General features: G+C 39.2%; 1 long non-coding RNA gene across 9 annotated transcripts; it reads right to left on the reverse strand.

Annotated features, from left to right (window-relative positions):
- Nucleotides 1–1,535: 1,535 nt before the first annotated feature.
- Nucleotides 1,536–23,782, reverse strand: LOC145069904 (uncharacterized). Of its 9 annotated transcripts, none has more exons than XR_013689721.1 (4): nt 23,024–23,782; nt 22,348–22,401; nt 21,605–21,635; nt 21,191–21,416 (listed from the first exon to the last, which is right to left on the reverse strand). It is a non-coding gene; the product is annotated as an uncharacterized LOC145069904 (long non-coding RNA). The 9 variants fall into 9 exon arrangements; XR_013689723.1 differs by having other exon boundaries at nt 22,331–22,401; XR_013689722.1 differs by having other exon boundaries at nt 22,348–22,437.
- Between the last annotated feature and the right edge of the window lie 2,404 nt (nt 23,783–26,186).

Here is a 26,186-nt window from a genome sequence, read left to right on the forward strand (position 1 = left end):
AGTAGGGTTTAGTATATATAGGAGCTTGCATGCATCCTAGAAGGTAACGATAGAATAGAATGATCAAAGATTTATTCAGCAAGTTTATTATTATCGTTCTTGTAACCCTAAAATCCTCGACAGCGGAAGTTCTTAGTCGAGCTCTGCTGAGGATTGTTTGATCTAATCATTCGACACATCTTGATCCATACTTGTGTTATTTACTGCTTTTACATTCATCGCATTACCTGTTAAGAAGATCTAATCGATCATTAAGTTTGTTTTATAACTTATCAGCATCCGATTGTTTGACTTCCATTAAACGTCTCTCAAGAACCGCTTGTTGTTCCTTCATCTCTCTTATTTCTGCAAGTGCTGCCTCCATTTGGCTTTGAAGCATCCCTATGTGGATTTGGGTATCTTCGTGTAGTTCGTCCAGATGACGGATGTCTGCGGCGTTACCCTGTGTAGCAACATTGACCTCACGAATTCTGGCCGCTTGCATGTCCGACTGGTAGGTCTGGGTGGCTATTTGGCCCACAAGGACGGGAAGCGCTCGATCGGCTGAGCCTCCCCCACTGACATTGTAAAACTCCCGACACATGCTGAAGGGAGGGCGTACACCTTGTTGACAGCTCCAATAGTAGAGATGGCTTCCCCAAATGGGAATGGGAGGTTGGTAACCCATTCTAACTTCGGGAGAACGAGGAGCGGGTGGGTTGATCACTTTCGGCTTAGAGTCTGTTCCATCCGTAACTTCCTCTTCCTCCTCTATAGGCTCTTCTTCCTCTTCGGCTTCCTCATTGACTTCGTATTCCTCTCTGACTTCGACTTTGAATTCCTCTCCAACTTCTTCTTCGATTTCCTCTGGGTCTTCTTCTATCCATCCACCGTTACCTTGGTTTGGGTAGTAGGGATCTCCCGGTAGATGAAATCCAGCCATTTTGTCTGTACTAGGATAGAGGTATAAGAATTTTATAAGAAAAGAAATTTCTATTTAACAGCATCCTAAGCTTAGCTATATATTGTAGCATGCAAGTTTTTTTTATTGTCCTTATATTTTATAATAATACTCCTATAGAATTTCGAACTTGCAAGTTTAGAAATTTTTATTTGGTAAGTTTTTGACTTGTTGTCCACTACGACCATTCCTCGACGTACGTTGGTCAAATCCAGGATAAATATAGTTGATCGGGTTATATTTATTCTCGATTTGATTACATACCTCAAGGCCCAATCATAACGTCGCAACTCACCTTAATACTTTTTAGAAAACTTTGTTATGATACGAGACCGATGCATGCGTGTAAAAATGTATATTTTAAAAGAAAATATGTCGTTTATGAAAATGCGTTGTCAGAGGGTTTTTGGTCCCCTTTTTGCATTTATAGTTTGTATATCTTATGTGGTTCGTTATACTTAGTTCACTAAAAACAATGCTCTGATACCAATCTGTCACACCCCCAAACCAGAATGGCGGAAACATTCGGGGGTGGATGACTTCACGTAGTACCATAACAATTGAATATCATAAAGAAATTAACACAACCGTCATATATATAATAAAAAAGTACATTGTTGCGTTATACATGTTTCCAAAAGAATATTACAATAAGATGGTTTAAAATGTTTGATAATAAATGCCATAGCGTGCCTTCTTCAAAAGCTGGTAGTTACCTGTATTACCGATTCCCTGAGAAATACAAGTGGTTTCGAAAAAGTGTCAACAATAAAGTTGGTGAGTTCATAAGTGTTTTTGTATTGAAAAGTATGTCATTTTGGAAGAAAGTAAATGAATGTAGTTTCCAGAAAATCCAATATTTTCCACATATAGTTTGAAAAGTTCCCAAAGTTGGAGGGCGTTAGTATCTTTCGTACTTAAATGATAAAGATAAACCTTGTGCTCAAAATAAAGTAAATACTGAATGCATTTATGAGTCTTGTAAATCAAGTTTGTTTTTATACTTTCGTGTGAGTTTTATAACCATACTATTGACACAGACTGCCTGTAACAACATTCTTCAGGTGTTGTAGTGTTATGACATTTGTTACCCCAAACTTGCTGGTCTAACTACAACTAACAGTTTAGGTGCGTGGTTGTCAATCCCGTATAGATCCATACACAAGTATCACGCTCTCCCTCCAAGAGATTATGGTTTATAATACAGGACTTGAAATGCATACTAGAAAGTACATTGAAGTTGAATATCTCACATCACTTAGTATAAACAGATTCACGATAATAAAGTCTTTGTCTTACTTTAGGTGAAAGTATTTCGTTTTTCAATATGTATACGTAAGAATGTATGAATAACTCGCAAACTATACCCATTATATGTAACATCTGGAATCCCAGGTGATTAAGAGCAAGAGGAGGCTGAAGGAGGTGTTATTCAAGTGGTTTCAGAGTCCAGAGATTCCAACTTGAGGTATTCATTCGAACTTTCTTCAGTTTTGGTATTGAACTTAGAGATTAGGGTTTTCTAACCTCTTGTGAGGATGTTTATGTGGAGCAATTGGTCCCTTATCGATTCTATGCTTTGGATCTGGACTCAAAAAGGTTCAAAGACTTCAATCTAGTATGCTTTATGGGTCCTTGAGGGGTGATTGGACTTAGGTTTCCATTTTTGGGACTAAATCACCATTTGATGCCATTATGTATGTATATAAGCATCAAGTTTCGAGCTTTACGTGATTATATTGATTGGAAAGGTCAGATCTATGGAATTGAGGAACAGATCTAACCTCAGGAGGTCAAAAGAATATGTGCATGGCATGTACTCGCCGAGTTGTTCATGGGACTCGGCGAGTTGAATCAAGGTAGCCCCGCGATTCATGCCTGGGGACTCGTCGAGTAAAGGGAAGGACTCGACGTGTTAATTGGGACTAAGGAGTTAAGTGGAGACAATTGGACTCGCCGATTGCCCAAGTGCACTCGCCGAGTCGGGTCAAAGTTGACCGTTGACTTTGGTTGGCTTTTAGGGTTTGGTCAGCAGCGATGCCTTTGAGTCAATAGAGGGGTAAAATGGTCTTTTACCCTTCTGAGGATGTTAAGAAAGGTTAAAGTACAGTCATATTTATGGGAATATTTGCCTTATGTGTTTAGGCGGAGGCTAGATCGCATTCCAACTGAGTCAGGGATTTACCGAGATATCAGAGGTGAGTCTTCTCACTATATTGTACCCGGAAGGGTATTTATGTGTGACCGGAAGGTCGGATATGTTATGAGAAGTATGCATTGTATGTGATTAAGTTAACTGTTTGTATGTTCTATGTATGTCATGCTTGATATGGGCCAGAGGCGTTATGTTATGGGCCGGAAGGCATTATGATGTGGACCGGAAGGTCAACGCTAGTAGGACCGGAAGGTTTACCGGGTTGGGACGGAAGTCCCCTGAGACACATGGACCGGAAGGTCATGGCCTGGAAGGGCGTATGTGTGTGTAAATAGTATTTTGGGGAATTCACTAAGCATTTATGCTTACAGTTGTTGTGTTATGTGTTTCAGGTACTAGCGAGGACTGTGGGAAGGCGCCGGCGTGATCTGTACACACTAGCGGAGGATTTATTTTATGATCTTGGGATTTATATGTTTTGTATGATGATATGATACATTGGATTTTTATGACTTGACTTGGATGAAAACATGTTTAACAAAGGGAAAAAAATTGTTTTGAAAATTTACGTTGTTACAAGTTGGTATCAGAGCCTTGGTTTGAGGGATTCGGGTGCACCTCCAGGTGTAACTGAACTCAAACCGAGGATTTGAGAAAAAAAATTCAATAATAAAAGCATAAAATTTTATAAGAGATTTTGTGATAACCAAAGAAGGAGCAGTGTGTACGGTCAGCCAGCGCCCAAACGGTAAAATCCCCAAAGTACCCTTACAATATGTGCTATGAGATATGTTATGATACGTTATGCACGCTAGAGTAGACTAGGTATTCATATTAGGACTAGTGGCCTGATCTGTGATGCCTTAGTCTAGGGAATCCTGCTGCTATGAGATGTCTTGAGAGCGAGTAGGTAGCAAATGCATAGCAAGAATAGAGTACTCGTAATCCGGGGTCCAAGGAGGGAGACTTGGGGTGAATGATGATGCAGTGTAATCAGTAGTATAGGGCCGTACTACTGAAGACACCGGATCAGTGGGTAGCCCAAGTAAGAATCCTTTGGGTATCCGAGGTCGAGTAGGGTTGCGTTATCGAGTGCGAGTATGCTCGATTGAGTCTCTGATATTTTTATGTTGTATTTCAGAGGCATTATGGTTGGGACACGCCACAGACCTGGTACGAGCGGTGTGAGTAACGAGGAGCTTCGTCAGATGATCCACGATGAGGTGGCTGCGGCGATTCGAGCCGAGATTCCGGAGATGTTTGGGTCTATCAAGACCATGCTTTCGGAGAGTTTCGATGAGCGGTACGCCGAGGTGACTGAGGTTACAGCCGCTGCAGCTGCAGCTGCTGCCAGACCTCAGGGAGGTGACTCGTTGCTATTCCGTGAGTTCAGCAACACGAAGCCACCCGAGTTTGATGGGACGCAGGACCCGATCGTTGCGATGAGATGGATTGCTGGCATTGAGGGATGCTTCTACACGTGTTCATGTCCGGAGCATCTCAGGGTACGGTTCGCTTTAAACCAGCTCCGCCTAGGAGCGAAGGATTGGTGGAAGTTCGTGACGACAAACTTCACTCTTGCAGAAATCTCAGCAGTGACTTGGGAGAGATTCACTACCATGTTTAGAGACGAGTATGTTCCCCCGGTGGAGAGGGAATGGTTGATTCAGGAGTTCTTGACCCTCAAGCAAGGTAATGATTCAGTTGTTGTGGTCACCCGGAAGTTTCATGAGAGGGCGATGTTCTGCCCTGAGCAGGTGTCTACTGAACAGGCACGGATGAGCCGATATTCGGGTATTCTGAGGAGAGACATTCGGGAGTTCGTATCGAACTCAACATACCGGACATTTGCTGAGCTCCAGACAAATTCCCGGAAGAGGGAGATCGAGTTGGAGACTCAGGCAAGGGAGGAGGCCGAGTCTCAGCGGGTGGATCGGCGGCCGACTCAGTCTCAGCCGGCAGCCAAGCGGACCAAGTCCGCCGATTCGAGGACGAGAGGTCAGAAGGGCCGCACTTGCGGAAAGTGCGGCAAGGGTCATGAGGGGGCCTGTCGATCTGGTGCTTGCTACAAATGTGGCAAGGAGGGGAACATCGCCAGGGATTGCCCCAAGAGATTTATGGTTTGCTTCCATTGCAACCAGACCGTCCATCGGAAGGTCGAGTGTCCTCAGCTTCACCAGGGATCAGCACAGGGATTTGTGCCTGCTGCTAGGGTTACCGAGACTCGACCGGCGAAGGCCGAGGCTCCGAAGGTTCGTGGGAGAGCTTTTCAGTTGACTGCGGAGGAGGTCCGCACGGCGCCCGATGTTGTGGCTGGTATGTATTCTTTCGTGTATTTACTTTCATGTTGAGATATTGTGCTTATATTATAATATGCGTAGGGACTTTTCTTGTGAATTCTGTACCTACCTTGGTATTATTTGACTCGGGTGCGAGTTGGTCTTTTGTATCTTTGGCTTTTTGTCAGCACATCGGTATTGATCGGGAGGTGATGAGTCGACCCCTAAGGGTTTCCATAGCTGATGAGAAAGCGGTATATGCCACCGAGGTGATTCGAGGATGTGTGCTCGAGATTTTTGGTGTCAAGTTCCCTATAGATCTAGTTCATATCGCGATGGGAGATGTCTGTGTCATCGTGGGCATGGACTGGTTGAGTAAGTTTGGAGCGGTTATTGACTGCGAGAGACAGCTGGTGACCATACGAGACCCTAGTAGGGGAGTGCTAATTGTGTATGGCGAAGGGACCCGGTGTGGGTCAGTGTTTTGTTCGGCTGCCAGGGCGAGACAGAGTTTGCAGCAGGGCTGCAGTGGATTCATAACCTATGTGATGGACACACGAGTGGCCACAGGAAGGCCAAGTTTGGTTGACGAGGTTCCGGTAGTGTGCGAGTTTCCGGATGTGTTTCCCGAGGAACTGTCGGGCGTGCCTCCGGAAAGGCAGGTGGAGTTCCGTATCGATCTGGTTCTGGGAGCAGCACCCATCGCCAAGGCGCCTTATCGCCTCGCTCCACCAGAGATGCAGGAGTTATCCTCGCAGCTTCAGGAGCTGCTGGGACAGGGGTTTATTCGACCGAGTAGCTCACCTTGGGGAGCGCCGATCCTTTTTGTCAAGAAGAAGGATGGTTCACACCGGATGTGTATTGATTACCGGGAGTTGAACAAGTTGACGGTCAAGAACCGGTATCTGTTACCTAGGATCGATGATCTGTTCGATCAATTGCAGGGGGCATCTTGGTTCTCCAAGATAGACTTGAGGTCGGGTTATCATCAGATGAGGGTTCGGGATGAAGATATCCAGAAGACTGCATTCAGAACTCGTTATGGACATTACGATTTTGTGGTGATGCCTTTTGGGCTCACCAATGCCCCAACTGCGTTCATGGATCTCATGAATAGGGTGTGCAGGCCGATGCTGGATCGGTCGGTGATCGTATTCATTGATGATATTTTGGTATATTCGAGGACTAGATTGCAGCATGAGGAGCATTTGAGGGAGATCCTTGGAGTTCTGAGATCAGAGAGGTTGTATGCCAAATTCTCCAAGTGCGGTTTCTGGTTACGGGAGGTCCAATTCCAAGGGCATCTTGTTAACCAGAAGGGGATATTGGTCGACCCGGCCAAGATCGAGGCGGTGATGAGATGGGAGGTGCCGAGATCACCCACTGAGATCAGGAGCTTTCTGGGATTGGCCGGCTATTATCGGAGGTTTATTAGGGATTTCTCCAAGATTGTCGTGCCACTTACCAAGATGACCCGGAAGGGTGTTGCATTTTCATGGGGTCCGGAGCAGCAGTCCTCATTTGAGACACTTCGCCAGAAGTTGTACGAAGCCCCGGTGCTCGCACTCCCGGAAGGGATGGAGGATTTTATAGTATTTTGTGATGCATCAATATCTGGGTTATGGGCAGTGCTTATGCAGAAGGGGCACGTTATAGCATATGCGTCGAGGCAGCTAAAGCCTCATGAGTCGAGATATCCCACCCACGATCTGGAGCTGGGGGTTGTGGTGTTTGCTCTCAAGATCTGGCGGCACTATCTGTATGGGGTTCGGTGTACCATATACACGGACCACAAGAGTCTGAAGTACTTGATGGATCAGCCAAACCTGAATATGCGCCAGAGGAGATGGTTGGATGTGGTGAAGGATTATGATTATGAGATCTTGTACCACCCGGGCAAGGCTAATGTCGTAGCCGATGCTTTGAGTCGTAGGGCGGAGAGCGCCCCGATTTGAGACGTTTGTATGAGGTTGACAATGATGACTCCGGTATTGGACACCATCTGAGGGGCCCAGGCTGAGGTTGCGAGACCAGAAAACCGAAAAAGGGAGCAGGTTATCGGGTAGGTATCGGAGTTCGTTACCGATAGTCGGGGACTTATGACATTTCAGGGTCGGATTTGGGTACCGTTTGTGGGCGGGACGCATACCATTTTGATGGAAGAAGCACATCGATCGAAGTTCTCGATCCATCCCGGGGCTACTAAGATGTATTTGGACCTAAAGAAGGAGTATTGGTGGCTCTGTATGAAGAGGGATGTTGCATGGTTCGTCGAAAGGTGCCTGACTTGTCGCCAGGTTAAGGCCGAGCACCAGCGTCCTCATGGTAAGCTGCAGCCGCTGGAAATTCCTGAGTGAAAGTGGGAACAGATTACCATGGATTTTATCACCAAATTGCCAAGGACTACGAGAGGGGTCGATGCAATTTGGATGATTGTGGATAGGTTAACGAAGAGCGCTCATTTTCTGGCTATCAGTGAGAGCTCTTCTGCCGAGAGGTTGGCAGAGATTTATGTGAGGGAGGTGGTATCGCGGCATAGGGTCCCGATGTCGATTGTTTCAGATCGGGACGTACGATTTACTTCCAGATTTTGGAAGAAGTTTCACGAGGAGTTGGGAACGAGACTGCATTTCAGTACCACATACCACCCACAGACGGACGGGCAGAGTGAGCGGACGATTCAGACACTCGAGGATATGCTCCGAGCTTGTGTTTTGGATTTTGGAGGGAGTTGGGACACCTATCTACCCTTGGCAGAGTTTTCGTACAACAACAGCCATCACTCGAGCATTGGTATGCCACCCTTTGAGCTGTTGTATAGGAGGAGGTGTCAGACCCCCATCTGTTGGGGAGAGGTGGGGCAACGGGTAATGGGTAGTACGGAGATTGTGCTTCAGACGACAGAGCAGATACAGCAGGTCAGGCAGAGATTGTTGACCGCTCAGAGTCGCCAGAAGAGTTATGCGGACAGGCGTCGGTCCGAGCTCGAGTTTCAGGTTGATGACCTTGTACTCTTAAAGGTCTCTCCTTGGAAAGAAGTGATTCGATTCAGGAAGTGGGGCAAGTTGGGGCCTCGATATGTTGGACCTTTCAGGGAAATCGCGAAAGTAGGCAGGGTAGCCTACCATTTGGACCTACCGGCAGAGCTGGGTTAGATTCACGACACCTTTCATGTGTCGCAGTTGAGGAAGTGTATTGCCGACGAGTCGGCAGTAGTACCATTAGAGGACATGCATTCAAGTGGATGCAGGCCTGAACTATGTGGAGAGACCAGTGGCAATTAGGGATCGGAAGATCAAGGTTCTGAGGAACAAGGAAGTGCCTTTGGTGCAAGTGCAGTGGCAGCACAGGAAGGGGTCAGAGCAGACTTGGGAGCCGGAGCGCGAGATGCGGGAGCAGCATCCGGAATTGTTTGTAGAATAAGACTTCGAGGACGAAGTCTGATTCTAGTGGGGGAGAATTGTAACATCCGGAATCCCAGGTGATTAAGAGCAAGAGGAGGCTGAAGGAGGTGTGATTCAAGTGGTTTCAGAGTCCAGAGATTCCAACTTGAGGTATTCATTCGAACTTTCTTCAGTTTTGGTATTGAACTTAGAGATTAGGGTTTTCTAACCTCTTGTGAGGATGTTTATGTGGAGCAATTGGTCCCTTATCGAGTCTATTCTTTGGATCTGGACTCAAAGAGGTTCAGAGACTTCAATCCAGTATGCTTTATGGGTCCTTGAGGGGTGATTGGACTTAGGTTGCCATTTTTGGGACTAAATCACCATTTGATGCCATTATGTATGTATATAAGCATCAAGTTTCGAGCTTTACGTGATTATACTAAACTTTATACGTAAAGCAGGATAGATGTTGTATTTATAACGATACGTTTTCTTGTATTGTACTTGTATTCCCCCGCCCCCCCTAAAACATGAAAAGACTTAAAAAGTAGGGGTATGAACTCACTTGTTTGGTTTGGAGAGAGTGGGACTAGAGTCGAGCAGAACTTCAACCGCGGAAAGTTGCATCTTCGAGCTTCTCGGGGATCTCGGTAGCGTAAAACCTTCGTCGGGGGCTCGGGTGTGGAACCGGGGTTGTCGGGATGGCCTCTGGTGCTTACAAGTGTGTGAGAGTGAGTGAGAGTTTGAGAAAAAGTGTCCAAAATCCGGAGTCTATGCTTTCTATTTATAGGGCTGAGGGAACGAGTACGATGGGCGTACCACCGGAGTACGTTGGGTGTACGCATTACGTTGGGCGTACTTCGGTTACGATGGGCGTAACTTTGCGGCATGGCTTACAAGTCGGGTCTAGCTAGGCGTAGAGCTTGTAGCCGATGGGACTCGACCCTGCACCTGAGTACGCTAGGCGTACTCTTAAATTACGTTTGGCGTAATCCCAGCTTCAATCTTCTAAACTCCGTAACTTTTGCGTACGGGCTCCGTTTTCCGCGTTCTTTATATCCACGCGTAGGTGAGACTATGCTCTACAACTTTCATTTAGACTCCGTCGGCTAGTTTTGATTTTATTTTTAATACTATGTTTTTAATAGGCCGGGACTGCTAAAGTCCGTTAAAAATTCATAGTTTCTTTATCCGACGTCTGTTTTCGCTTGTCTTTTTATCATCTTACTCATATTGTGGAGACCTTCAACTGTCGTTTAGGTTGCGTTAGCTAAATATCGTTCGATCTTCAATTCGAGTTTTTAGCTCTCTACTATTATTACGAAACTTAGAAAATTCGTAACTTCTTCATACGAGGTCCAATTTGGGCGATCTTTTTATGCACGTTCACCGTTTAACGTAATCTACGACTTTTGTTTAGATACTTAAGGCTAAAATGCATTTTATTGAAATTTCTCATTTTACGTTTAATAATGTCTTACCGGGTGTGTCGTGAATATCTGAGTAGTCGAAATCTTTTCATTATAACTCGGTTTTGAATGTTCTTTATGTTTTTGGAAACCTTGGCACGATATCTTTCATTTGATGCATCCCAACTTTAGATTTTGAACATTTTATTTTTGAGGTTAATTCCGTTGATTCCAAATAGTTTTGTTGTATTAGATTTTTGAGTGTTACATTGCTTTGGAAAAATATAGGGTTGTCATAGGTTCCCCCTGGATTGCGGATGGGAGTTCCTCTGGAACCTGAGAAGGTTCCCCCTGGAATGCAGATGGGAGAGTGACAATTCTAGGATCAGATCTAGTGTCAATATTCTCTATGAATTCGTCATCTGAGTCCTCCGAAGGTTCGTTTGATGGAGAAGCTTCACTTCGGGCAGGAATGTAAGCAGCATCAGGTACTGGAACCTCAACGGTTGCTATAAGATCCGGAGTAGAGCTTTCCCCCTCAACCGGAGAGGTGGAAGTATTGAGCGATACTACTTCAGATAGAGAAGGTCCAAATACATCGGCATGTTATTGTTGAGCTGCGGGTGACACTAGGACTTCGGATAGTTTCGCCGTTTCAATGGGATCAAAAAGATCATCATAGTTGATTTCAATTAGATTCAGAGGTCCGGAAGCGATTGGAATGTCACATTCCATGATTGCAGTTGTTTCGGTGGATGGAGGTGCACTGCGGATGTGAGAGTCATCAAATTTCACATCAAAGCTTTCGATGATTAACCTTGTTCTTCTGATGAGCACTCGATATGCAACCTTCTTAGTAGAATAACCAAGGAAGATACCTTCGTCAGACTTTGGTGCAAACTTATTGAGTTGGTCTCTGTTGTTGATCACGAAGCATCTACATCCAAAGATATGAAAGAAACGAACATTGGGTTTGCGATTGTTGAGACCTTCTGTAACGCCCGTAGATTAGGGCTAGTCAATTTAGAGACAATAAGCATCAAAAATGACTTTTTGATGGAAGATTATTTAGAAGGATTAATCTTAACCAAGTTGTAGTATATGTCTCAATGTTTCCGAAAATATAAAGAACGCTGAAATCCGAGTTATAACGAAGAAGTTATGACCTGTCGAAGCTTCGCGACAGAACCGGCACGACACAGCGCAACGTAAATAGTGAATTTACGTTAGAGTGATATTTATCCAAAATAATCTAAATGAGAATTGAAGATCTCATCGATAGTAGTGCAACGACGGAAAGACGGACGAAAACGGACGTCAGACGAAGGAGTTATGAGTTTATAACGAAATTTTCCTGTCCCGGCCTACTAAAAATAATATATAAGTAATATAATTATAATATATTAAAAATAAAGTCAAAATTAGCCAATGGAGTCTAAACGCGAGTTGTAGAACATAATCTCACCTTCGCGTCAATATAAAGAACGTCGAAAACGGAGTTCGTATGCGAAAGTTATGAATTTCTGAAGTTCGGGGCGCGAACCCCAAAGCTGTGTCAGAGACCACGACGTTGCAAGTCTCCTGACACCTCCGGGAGTCCCCCAGATCCAACTTGCAATGACGTATGCAGTGACGACCAAGCCCACGACGTAGAAAAAGGGTGTCACGACGTGGCAAGGGCCAAATTTGCCCTATAAATAGATTTGAAGGGCCAGCCAACTATGGTTGCTCCATCCCTTCTCTCCCACTCCCGATACACCCTCTAAGCCCTATTTTAACCCCCCAAAGCCCCGGTATTAACCCCGAGACCCAAAGCAAGTCTTGAAGCCCGAAGATCCCGAGAAGAAAAGAGTTTCTGAGCCGAAGCTTTGTCTGTGAGAAACCGGGTGTGTGAAGATATCTCGGTTTCACCGAAGAGTTCTACTTGAAGAGTCGTAGTGTTGTTTGAGCATCGTCTAATCAAGTGAGTGTATAGTCACTTTCATCTTACACATATATATGAAGTATTTTATAAAATACATGTTATGTGTATAATATAAAGTTGTTTATACGTGTGAGTGTGTGATTACTTTCTTCTAACACATAAATATAAATTATTAGCTATGAAATACATGTTATGTGTTATATATTATTTGTCTATTTGAGATGGGCTTGGAATTGATGTTTTATACGGGTGTTAAATGATTTAAATTGTGTTTGTATTTATATCTACAAAAATGTTGGGTAGAACATGGGTAGATGGAATAGTTGGCGACTATGCGACTTAGTGCCTATCGAGTAAACCTTGGTGACGATGTGACTTCGTGCCTATTAAGTAAACCCTGGCGACTATGCGACTTAGTGCATATCGAGTAAACCCTGGTGATGATGTGACTTCGTGCCTATTAAGTAAACCCTGGCGACTATGCGACTTAGTGCCTATCGAGTAAACCTTGGTGACTATGGAGTTAGCGCCTATTGTTAAGTAAACCTTGGTGACTATGGAGTTAGCGCCTATTGTTAAGTAAACCTTGGTGACTATGGAGTTAGCGCCTATTTTTAAGTAAACCTTCGTGACTATGGAGTTAGCGCCTATTGTTGAGTGAGCCTTGGTGACTATGGAGTTAGCGCCTGATAACTATGGATTTAGTACCTGATAGATAAACTTTGGCAGCAATGGACTTCGTGCCAAATTCCTTAGGTAAATCCTTAGGAATGAATGAATGAAGAATAGTGGCTTCTTAGGGTAAACCCTTGAGAAAATAAAGTGGATATGGGGATGGGTATTTGGGTTTATTGTTTGATAATTGAATATAATAAATGTATTATTGTGGGTTGAAAACCCTATATGCTCACCAGGCTCCCAAGCCTGACCCACTCAGTTTTCTTTGCATTACAGGTAATGGCACAAGGGTATAAGTTGGTGGACTTGACGAGAGATTTTGGATTATAGATCAGTAGTTATAAATAACTGCTGTAAGGTCTATTTTAAATTGTTTATGCTTTTGGTCTGTATCGGAACATGACATCCCGAGGTTTTATTATTAAATGAAAATACATTCTCTTTGAGAAATGTTTTGATAAGTTATTATCATATCTTGTTTTGGGAACAAATTCCGCAACCGTTTTCTGTAAACGATTACTCTGATTTTAAAATAAAGCATAAACAAACCGGTCTTTTCTGGCCAAGAAATTAGGGATATCACACCTTCATATGGTGTTTTATTGAGACGCTTGCATACGATACTTCATTTTGAACAAAGCATGCAGTTGCTACGGCTTCGGTCCAGAAGTAGAGAGGAAGTTGGGCGAAGTTAAGCATTGATCTGGCTGCTTCAACGAGTGTGCGGTTCCTTCTTTCTACTACACCATTTTGTTGCGGTGTATAGGGTGCTGAAAAATTGTGAGAGATACCTTTGGAAACTAGGAAACTGTTCAGAAGATGATTAGTGAACTCAGTTCCATTGTCACTGTGGATGTGTCTGACTGGAAGCTTGATTTGAAGTTCGATTTATTTGATGAAGTTAATGAAGATCTGCGGTGTATTTGATTTGAGTCTAAGAAAAAAGACCCATGTGAAGCATGTGTAGTCATCAACAATAACCAATATATATTTTTTGTGGTGAATACTGGCTACGGTTGAGGGACCGCAGAGATCAATGTGTAATAGCTCCAGTGGTTCAGAGATAGAAGAATCCATTATCAGAGGATGGCTTGCTTTTGATTGTTTACCGCATTCACACGCTTGACAAAGAGTATCGTTGCTGAATTTGAGAACGGGAAGACCACGGACTAGTTCTCCTGTGACGAGGTTGTTGATGTAGCGAAAGTTGAGATGAGCTAGCTTGCGGTGCCATAGCCAGCAGACTTCGAATATAGCTTTGGACAGAAAGCACAGTTGCGGTTTACCAATGATGAGAGAAACATCTAGAGGATACATCGTGCCTTCGGAGCGAGATTTGATTAAGCAAGTGTTGCGATCACTCGTCATTATGTAACAGAATTTATCGTCAAATTCAACACGATGTCTTGCTGTACATAGTTGGCCAACACTGATGAGATTGTGTTTAAGACCTTCTACATAAGCAACCTTCTGAATGGAAAAGTTCCCCGTAGTGAGAACACCGTAACCTCGGATGACACCGTTTGCATTGTTGCCAAACATGACATTTCCACCATTGCATATAGGCCTGAAATCCCGAAGGTACTCTAACCTTCCGGTCATGTTCAAGGAGCATGCACTGTCAATTAACCATTCTTCTTCTTGTTCCTCCTTGCACAAAGCCTGAGAATTACACAGTTAGTTTAGGCATCCAAACAAGTTTGGAGCCAGGGATGATTGATGTATTCTTAAATGATGCATGGTCCGAGGTTGCATGGACAGGTCTTTTGTCAACTTTTAAACCTAATCCTGGGTGTTTATTCAGATTTGGATTATTACGAGGTTTCTGAAAAGTACGAGATTTCTGACTTTTATTTGACTTGACATGAGATAAAAACTTTTGACAGTTGCACTGACATTTAGAAAAAGAGGGTTTATCATTGAATCTGACATTGTGCTTGTTCAGCGGTTTATAGGATGAATTGGACTTGGTATTCGTCCGAGGTGGGTAACTTTTGAAAGATTTGATATTTGATTTCTGAAAAGTTTGTTTTGAACGAGGTTTAGCACGTGTAAATCTTTGAGTCTTTTCAGGTGGATTTGGCAAAATTCCTTTCCACTTGCTTTAATGTGATTTTAAAATTGTTGGAGTGGGTAAAATTCCTTTCCACTTGGGGTCATTTTGGGAATAGACCTAAAAAACGTAGTTTCTTACAAATTTGACACCTTTTTGGGTTGTGTCAGAAGTAGCAGGAGTGGCTTTTGAAACTGAACTTCCCTTTTTGTTTGTTTTCATGAAAGAAGAGTTTTTTGAAATGTAATTTGTGAAAACAAAGTTTTCTGGACTCCTGGATTTTGGAATTCTCACATGTTTATTATTTTTTGAAAAACTTTGTCTGCTTTTGTTCCGAGATCTAATTTCTTCTTTGAAAGCTCTTTTTGCCAAAGTTTTTGGTGAACCGCAGTCATTGTTATTCAACTGCGGTTTTCTGAGATTTTTTGAACAATTTTGAAAATGCGGACTAGAATCATCAGAACTTGAGGATTCTGGAATTTGAGAGCATTGGCCTACTTCAAAATTTTCTATAGGTAATTCGTGAAAATTGGTTGAAGAGTTGTAGTTCCTTGAACTGAAGAGTTGCAGTCATTGTTATTCAACCGTGGTGAAGATGATTTGACTACCGCGGAGTAGGTTTTTGAGGAGACTGCGGTGGGATACTTCTGAGACATTTGACTACAGTGAGGAACACTGTGGTCTGAGGACAAAGATGGAAAGTCCTTTGAAATTTTGGCACCTTCAACAACAAATTCTTCATCAACTATAGATGAAATTTGAGAATTTGAAAGAGTGGTGCCACTGATGGGAGTTTGATCACATGTGTGACTAGAATCCTCGGGCACAATTTCCTCAATGACACAATTATTGCTCAAATTGTGCAATCTACCAAAGTGAGTTTTGATATCTTCGGGAAAAAGTCTTGTCATTGACAGGGAAATGAAATTCTCTATCAGGAGGGACATACACTCTGTCTTTGTTGAACCGGGGTGAGGAATCCATTGCGGTAGGATACCCATTTGACCAACCCCAATTATATGTATTGTCCACAGTTCCATTGTTTACCAAATTTTCAATAGCCTCACTTTCATTAAACAATTTTTCAATTAAGAGATTTAAGCGTATAATTTCTCTGAGCTAAATCTCTCTGGTTCAAAGCTATTTCTAATTGGGTTTCACTTAACATTCTAGCATCTTTTCTAACTCTAGATCCCTCTCTAACATTGCCATCTTAAGTCTCTTGTTATCCAGTCTTCCTCTCACATGGAACATCTCTTGGGACGCAATATTCTTCTCATCTAAGGCTTTGTTATAGTCTGTAAGGACGGCAACACAAGTGTCATTAAGATCATCTATGTAGGGTTGACAGTCATGCATGCTATAATTTGACGTTTGGATCATGAGTTTTACCTGTTCAACGATGCTTAGAGTCCCATCCTTTGCCATGTAGCAGTAGTTTTTGTTTAACATTGCTGACTCATCATCATCCGCAGTGGCCAGCATGCAGATTTTCCCTTTTCCCTTAACACTGCTGATGGTCTCTTCTTCATCTCCTGATGACCAAACTTGATGGTCTCTTTTAACTTGAGCCACATATGCCCTTCCCTTTTCTTTTTCTTCCAACTCTTGAGCCATTCTAAGATAAAATGCTCTGTCCTTGACTACATTGGCCTTACAATCTTTTGCGAAGTGATTTTCTTTATTGCATTTGTGACAAATCACAACATCTGTCTTGTCTTCTGATTGAGTATTGGAGTCATTCTTCTGAGGAGACTGTGGTACCTCCTTTGGTTGATTGTTCTGAGAGCCTTTAGGATACCGAGAGTGGTTGTTTTGAGGACCGAAGTTACTATTGAATGGAGGTTTGTTGAATTGTTGATTCTTGCGGAAAGAAGAAGGTGGTATGCGGTTGAACTATTGGCTAACTAGAGCAATAGCTTTCTGAAATTCTTCTTCATCATCATACTCAGAATCTGCTTCGTATGACTGTGATGGGATATCATACGATGAAGAGTAGGGTGATTGTGGTGGAGCTTGTGCTATGAGAGCAAGTGGTCCTCCGAAGTCAGCACAGTCTTTGAGTATAGTGGATTCTTGTGCTTGAAGTTCTCCATAGAGTTTGTAGAGTGATAAAGAGTGAATCTTTCTGTCACCTTGGACTATCATTTTGGTCGTAGTCCAATGTCGTCCTAAGCCATTAAGGAACTGGAGATTGGTTTCATGGTTGCTGCGGATGGTACCAGCATTTGATAACTTTGTGACTATCAGGTTGAATCTCTTGAAGGAGTCTTCCAAACTCTCACCCGCATGTGCTTTGAAGTTGTTGAAGTCGTTGAGTGCGGTAGTGAGCTTCTTATCTTGTGCTTGTTCTGAGCCTTCGTACAGGTTTTTGAGTACATCTCAAATCTCTTTTGCTGACTTGCAGTTTATGATAATATCAAAGTTGTCAGGAGCGACACCACAAGAAATTTCATAAAAAGAAACAGCATCATTTTCCATTTTATCGAGATCATCCTTGGTAGGACGGCTCATAGTTGGTTGACCTCCTCCTAGTCTGGTTGTCACGCCGTCAGTTTGAACTGGTGTGAGGATTGGAACATGTGGTCCTTCTTCCACGGATCGCCATACATCTCTACCTAGTCTTCTTAAGTACCTCTCCATTCTTTGTGACCAGTGATGATATTCATTTGCTACCAGTATCGGAGCTCGGTTAGAACCACCAACACTATTGGAGACATTCAGAGATAACGATTGTGCCATTTTGTTTTTTTGTTTTTTTTTTTTTTTTTGAGAAATGAGCTTTAGTGGTATAGAAGGCTTAATGAGAAAATCACAGTTCCGTTTCGTCCGCAGCCTGTCTCACCCTGCAGCTTTGGATCTCTTCTTGGCTCGGCCCGCAGGCGCTCCTATCAGCAGTCTCGCACTGCATCGTCTACTGCGACCAGCACCATCCGCACCCATCTCGCCCACACCCACCTTCTCTCATCCGCAAGCAACCTCCAACCCGCAAGCAACCTTCTGACTTCGGATCTCCTCCCTTCTTCTCCCTCCGCCCAGCTCCTCTTATCTCCTTCCTCCTCCTCCCCCCTCCTTCTTCCCTTTAGCCCTTCTCCTTTCCTCCCCTCCTTCCTCCTTCTTCTTTCTCCTTCCTCCTTCCCCACCTTTTTTCCTCTCCTCCCCTTTTTTTAAAACCTTTTTTTATGGACTTTATTTTCTTTTATTCAGATCTTTTTTTTCTACATTATTTTTTTAATTAATTTATTTTTTTTTTCTCAGCCAATTTTTTTTTATTTAACCAATTATTTTTTTAACACCAATTTTTTTTATTTAGCCATTTTTTTTTATTATAACCAATTTTATTATAAAAACCAATTATTTTTTTTAATGCCAATTTTTTCCACAACCTACCCATGGATTGTCACATTGGTTATTTCATGCCGATTATTATTGGAAAATATTCCTACCGTAGTCGGACTTCATATTATCTTTGTGACACTTGCACCGCAACGACGATTGATCACCAAAGTTGTTTCGCATTCTTCACGTTATGGGATTTATGACTTGTTGCTTATGATTGTTGGTTGACGAATCATGTATCTTGAGCATGTGGACTTTATTCTCTATTGAAGACCACTTCAAGTGTTCCGGCACCGTAGTTTGGATATTTGGATATATTTTTTGGCACAACAGATTTTCTCAGCACAGTTTCAGCAACTGTCACCCGCTTTCTCATGACCGCAAGAGTATTTATTTTACTCTTTCTCGTTTCTTATCGAGACCCTTCATATATCTAGGGAGAGCTTCTCTTAGCTCTTGGTATCCGACACTCTCCATCTGATGATTTGTTGATTTTTGATATCCGGTCATTGGTTATCAAAAATAGGGAGAGAATATCATCCGGATATGGTTATTATTGTTTGAGTTTGGATTTTGAAGACTTCTGAAGACGATTATTTATTTGGTGATGCGATGTGGCACTTATTTTTGGTCTTCACGGATCAAATTTTTGGCATTACTCGATGTTTTCCGATTCGGATTATTTATTATTCGGACTCTACCACATGATGATTTTGTGTTCGCATCCGGTTCAGATCTTATGGTTTCACGAGTTTGGATTTGTGATATGTTGAAGACGGAGATTATTTTGGCAATGTGATGTGGCACTTATTTTTGGTCCTTGGATCAAATTTTCGGCATTGCTAGACCATGTTTTTGGACTCACATTATTTTTATCTGGACTTCATGTTATGGATGCTTCACATTTTTAGCAGGTTATTCTTTGAAGACTTTTGGTGTATTATGATTCGAGAACTCGAGATGTTTTTCAGACTTTTGAAGACGAAGTGTTTCTTTTATTGGATCTTCTACTTGCTCATGGTGACCTCCTTCTTTGAGTGATTATGATTGGTTTGAAGATTTGGATCTTATCTTTTCTGCTTCATTGGTTGTGCTTTGAAGCCGAAGACCTTCATTTCAGAGATTCATGGCCAATTTCAGACTTCACAGATACATCAGAGTTTCAGAGACATTTCAACACTTGAGTTCATTTTATTACCACACTTGCTAGTCGGATTACTGTATTATAGCCTTGTATCACTTATTGTATCTCTCATCATTTGTAAGCATTTAGGGAGAGAATGTTGGTGCATGTAAATGTTCCACAAATAATGAGTGATTATTAGGTTGTAATTTTCCCTTTATTTGTATTGTTGGTGTAAATACTCTCCCTCCTATATAAAGGGAGAGTTGGTCATTTTTAAAGTAAGCTAGCTCATTTTCTCAACCTCTTGTAAGGATTACTTTTCTACAATGTAATCCTAGAGAAAGAAAGTGGTGGGTTTTCCCACACAGAGAGAGTTTCTCTCCCACCAAGTTCTTTTGAATATTCTCTCTTTGTTCTTGATCTCTTTTCTTATGAACTCATAATATGTTCTTCGTGTTCATACTTCCAAAAACACGATTAATATCGAGATATCCTTCTTCCGCACTCACCGTTCGTTAGAAAAATGGGTCTCTACAGTTACTATTGAAAGTATACATTTTTAAATGTATAAAATATGTTTTTATATTTATATGTATTATACATTTTAAAAATGTATAAATACATATAAATATGCATTTTAAGTGTATAAACACACACACACACACACACACACACATATATATATATATATATGTTTTTAAAACATATAAATATATGAATAGGTATAAACACATTTTTAATATGTATAAACCGCATATGTACATACGTCTCTATTTGTTTTTTAATAAACATAAGTATCGTATTTTATACATATACCGTTTTTATTTGAAAAAATGCATAGTCCAATGGTTAAATACATATATAATTTAAATACATATATAATACGCTAAATATGTTTAAACACTTTTAAATATGTAAAAATTCACTTTTATATGCTTAAATATGTTTTAAAAATATCTCATAGTTAGTTGACGTTATATATAAATATGTATGAAAAACGTTACGCATAAATACCATATGTGCATTTTATCATGTGTATATGAATATTTAAAATAAAAATGTTATACGTATAAAATACATATTTATATGTATTTATAAAATTAAAAATTGTATTTATATATTTATATGTATACAATACAAACCATATTAATAGATATTTTAATATTTATATGTTTTTATACAATTTAAAAAATGTATTTATACATCCAATAGCCTATTTTATGCATTTAAAAATGTATTTATACATCTAAGTACATATTTTATACATCAATACCATAATAATAATAATAATAATAATAATAATAATAATAATAATAATAATAATAAATTGTATTTAAAAAATTTCAGTGGTATGCACTGTATATTGACGAGCAAGAGTTACATAACAAAATTTCTTTCTTGGTGGTACGCTGAATTGTTTGTTAGCGTAAGCACTTGGGTTCGAAACTTTCCAAATTCGATTTTAACTCCCATATTTTTATTTTTTAAAAGGTAAATGAAAGATGTTGATGTGGCGGTCCACATCAGCGTAGTAATGTCAGTATATTGAACCAAATCAGCGTCCACTTGGCATCTGATAAAAGAGTAAAAATAAAAAAAAAAAAAAAAAAAAAAAAAAAAAAAAAAAAAAATTATGCGAATTTACAGTTGGCATGCTACTTGTGTAAGCAACCTAGAGGTAACCTAGCAACGTGATAAAAAGGTAAAAATGAATATATATATATATATATATATATATATATATATATATATATATATATATATATATATATATATATACTAGGTACGTCTTAAGGCCGTTTTAAGGACGACTCTGTATAGTCTTAGATGAAGAACTTTTGGTATAAGTTTATTGTATATACTCTTTTGTTTCAAGCATGTGTGATTTTTACAATAATTGATGGGGCTTGTAAGTTTTGGATATAGAAATCAATAAGAATATCACCACGTCAAGTTATTTGGATAAGTTCACTAAAAAATCGCAAGAATAAATCTTGCTTGAGTTTTCACAGAATATGATTAAATTTTTGTTGATCTAAAGATGTCTGTATTTTCGCATGCATCATGAAGTTTGTGAAGCACAACTCTATTGGGCTTTTTCCACCGACCTTTACTTAAAGATGCTACCTAAAAAACATAGCACATTTGTAATGTAAGGCTTTTTTTTCATTTGTCTTTCTCAATTTTAATTTAAAGTCTAAAGTTTTATAGTATAGTGTTTGAACATGTTAAAATGAAAGTAGATGGATATTATTGATGAATGTATTAAAGTACATTGTGATTTGGGTTTTTATTTGTAAGAATAAAATTTTTACCTGGTGCCATGAAAGCATTGCATTATTTGTCCTATATACAAAAAAAGAACCCAAATCAGATACACAAGAACAATAGTATACAAACATAAAATTATCAATTTTAGAGAAATCATAAAAACAATACCCAACCTTGGGAAGCAAAATAACTTGCATGGACAACTTTTGTTAAGAAAAATAATTAAGTGACCATAAAAAAGTAATTAGTAATTACTTCAAATACATGGAACAATGGAAGATAGCATGAAAAATCAGTTAATCATTAGACGGTTAGAAAGAATTAAATGGAAATTAAAAGAAATGGTATGAAAAAAAGGATTATAACTGTTTTCAAAAGCAAATGTATGAAAGATGTATAAGTAAGAAATTATCAATCTTCATAAAGTACATATTCAAGAACATCCAAACAACAAACTCAAAACAAAAATTTACTCATGAGGCGGCGAAGAAGGTGGGATTTGATCGACAAGCTTGTCTATGTACCCACTGCTGAAGGCTGACCTAACAAATCTATACCGATCTTATCCCTGAACTAATCTTGTTAACACCGAGATTTTCTTTTTGATGGTATGATTTTAATATCAAATGATCCAACGAATATTGATAACCATGATTCCGAACAATCATTTTGTCTTGAAATCACAGTTTATCTCATGCTTCTAGTAATTAGTCTTAATTATCGAAAACCAATATAGCATCTCAAAGATATACCTTATGTTGAAAACTTACACTACAAGAGTACAAACCTCATGAGCCTTGATTGTCTCAAATCTACATATAGAACCTCATCAGTTTGCTCTCTCTCAATAAGATCAATTATGGAAGAAGGCTTGCATCTATTAATCTCCAATATGTAATATTAAATCAATAAGAAAGATCTAAGTATAATGCATGGTTAAGTTCTCAGAGCATATAAGAAAATACATAACATATATCTACAAAAATGGAAACTTCAAGTAATGGAAGCTAAAGGAGTTTCCTAAACTGATTTGTTATAAAAACCAAGGCCTGAGAACTTTAAAAAAATAAATTTTCCTTTATAGAAAAATTAAACCCGAAAATAACAATTAAATAGGATATTTCGGATTGAAAGCTAATACTTTTTGAATTTAAAATGGAAAACATGAATATCTCTTTGTGTTGCATTGCTACCTTGTCCTACTTTAGCTTTAATGGAAAAATAAAGATCCAAGCTTGTTAAAATGTTGACGATCTTCAAGAAGACCAACAGGGGAGACGTGAGATAAACTACAACCATCAAAAATCTTGATACGGGAAAAAGTTAAGATGAAATATGTAAACTCATTTAAATCAACTTCATTGGCTTCTTCCCTGCCCTTGACCACGGCCATAAATCCAAGAATATACAGGAGATAACGGAGCTAAAACAGACAAAAAAAAAACAAAAACAAAAATACAAACCTGATGCTCAGCCCTTAGCTTCCTCTTCAATCGTTGACTCCCGATGTTCACTTATATTTCACATCCAGTTGAAAGAGTAAATAAAAGAGAGTAGAAGACGAAGGGTGAGGTTATTCTTCAACACTAAGCCATCGGTGAAATTAACCCAATGTTAATAGGAGAGCGATCAAAATAGAAATTGAAGGACCATTCATGAACCCTAAATTGTAATCGCAAACTATCGAGGAGAGGGAGTCAGTACGAAGGTGTGAAAGGAAGTAGAAATCAGGCGTCCATGTAGCACGTAGATTACTAAACAAATACTACTTCAAAATCAAATAAGAAGAAATTAGGGTTTTTATTGTTAAAAAAATGAACTTTAGGCGAACATAACACAAACAGATGTAGCAAAGGCGACAAGGCATATAAAAAAAAGTGAAAAAGAAAAGTAGTACCGGTGGGTGGCATCGTTCAAATTCAAGTGACGCGTATGAACCCATGACCTCTAATCTTGATTAAACTGAGGGAAATAAAATGGATTAGTCAAAAGAAAGAAAGGGAATAAGAGGAGATGTGATTTCAGCAATTGGGGATAATAGGTGGAGATGGCGTGAACAGATGTGGTGGTGGTGGTCGGAGATGGTGGTTCCATAGGTTTCGAGAGAGATTGATTGAGAGAATAAAGAAGAAAATGAAAGAGTGTAAGCTAGGTATAGTGAGTCGGCCGGTGATATCTTAGGGAAGAAGCCAAGTAGTGGTGTCTTAGCTAGAATAGGGGCAGATGGCAAAGCTAGAATAGGGTGTCACGTGTTTCTCTATCCATGCTTAATTCTTAGAAAATCAAAGAAAATTGGTTAAAATTCAAAAAAAAATATCACAAAAATAGTTGTTAAATTCTTAGCCCTCCACTTATCTCAAATCTTAAGACATAGGGTGAATTTATATATATATATATATATATATATATATATATATATATATATATATATATATATATATATATATATATATATATTGTAAATCTTTTTTTGACAAGTGTCACTGTAATACAACTCTTCATTAATATTATGTCATGTGTCATCTAGATATATTAGACAACTAATTTCAAAATTCAAATTTACATTTTCTAATTATATGTTAAATATAAAGTTATAATAACTTTAAAATTTTGATATATCTATTAATTAATAATTAATTTAAAATGATTTATTTAAAATAATTTATTAATAATTATAAATTTTTATTATGAAAGTTTGATTAATTTTATAACCCGTGGTTCCCAAGGGTTATAAGCTAGTATATATATATATATATATATATATATATATATATATATATATATATATATATATATATATATATATGCGAACTTGCAGTTTTATTGAACCTAAAATGAAGCCGAATTTTTCACACCTAGAGGTAACCTAGCAACCTGATAAAAGGGTAAAAATGAAAAGAAAAAAATGCGAACTTGCAGTTTTATTGAACCTAAAATGAAGCCGATTTTTTCGTGAAAACTTAAGAGCTTTTATGGTATTATCCATTTATAAGTATGCAATGGAAAGCCATGAGGCACAGATGGAAGAAGATCATGGAGAGCAAGATTTAGTCCATGTACGATAACCAAGTTTGGAATTTAGTTGATCCTACACATGGCTTTAAAACCATTGGATGTAAGTGGATTTAATTTGTAATTTGGTTGATCCTACACATGGCTTTAAAACCATTGGATGTAAGTGGATCTTTAAGATGAAGATCGACATGGATAGAAATGTACACACATTCAACGCTAGATTGGTTGCAAAGTGTTATACTCAAACTCAAGGGATCAATTATGAGGAAACCTTCTTACAAGTATCCAAGATCAGGTGTATTAGGATATTACTTTGCATAGTTTCTTTCTATTATTATGAAGTATGGAAAATGGATGTGAAAACCGCTTTCCTTAACAAAAAAAAAAAAAAAAAAAAAAAAAAAAAAAAAAAAAAAACTCATATAGGATGTTTATATGGCACAACTTGAGGGTTTCATAGACCCTAAATATCTAAATAGAGTATGTAAGCATGAGAGGTCCATCTTATTGGGGTTTTTAGGTTACAATTACATTGTACATGCGGAATTTCACTTAACTCTTAAGGATACATGCAATCTAAAGGATCTATGTTTTTTCTCAGTTAATATGAAACAAAAAAACTATAAACTCTATGAATCAAATTTATGAATAGAACAACATACATCTTGCCTTATTCAAAACAAGCTAATCAAATACCGTTTGTAGTCTCCTTGAAAAACTAGCTCCAAAAGTATGGTCGCCTCTAATGGTTCACACAAAAAACTCAAGAAACCATAGGATTGAATGAGAGATTGGAGAAAAGAGTGAATTTTTGTTCTCTACCTTCTAGGTATGAGAAGCCATAAAAATATGATGTACAATGGTCCTATTTATAGTTTATGTAACTTGTAGATGAATCCAGATTTGAATAATTAAATAATAGATTTAGTATCAATTAAAATCTTTTCCTTATCAACAACCAGGAGACGTCTGAAAACCCTAAAGAGGCTCCCAAAACCGTATATACCATGGACTATTCTAGAATTTATTCTTTTGTTTAATTATTAAACAATTACAATTCAGCCCTTGCACCTTTAATTAATTCCAATTAATCCAGAATTAATTCCAAATTAATTCTGATTAATTCTTAATTGATTATTACTATTTCTAATTAATATATTATTCATATAATAAATTAACAAATCACTAATTAACAATTTCTAATTAATATATTAATAGATCATTTTATCTCTCTCATTTGATTTAATCCAAGTTATTTCCTGGTTATGAGGGCAACCCAAAAAAGACTTTACTTTTATTCATCAACACTACAGCAATTAAGTTAGGACCTTAGACACTTTAATCCAACACATCTATGGACTCAAACAAGTGTCTCACACTTTGAATCTTTACTTTCATGAAGAGGTCAAAGAGTTTGGATTTATAGAAATGAAGATGAGTCATGTGTATATGTCAAAGCTAGTGTGAGTGTTGTAGTTGTTCTAGTATTGTATGTTGATGACATACTTGTTGTATTAGATGTCTAAGCATATGAGTTAATTAGTATGTACTTGACCCGAGAGTAGCATGGTCCATTTGGGTTGCATATCATCAGGACAATTTGTTAGGATG

Source organism: Lactuca serriola, chromosome 8 (assembly GCF_051521515.1).
Source record: "Lactuca serriola cultivar US96UC23 chromosome 8, Lser_US96UC23_V15, whole genome shotgun sequence".
Lineage (NCBI taxonomy): Eukaryota > Viridiplantae > Streptophyta > Magnoliopsida > Asterales > Asteraceae > Lactuca > Lactuca serriola.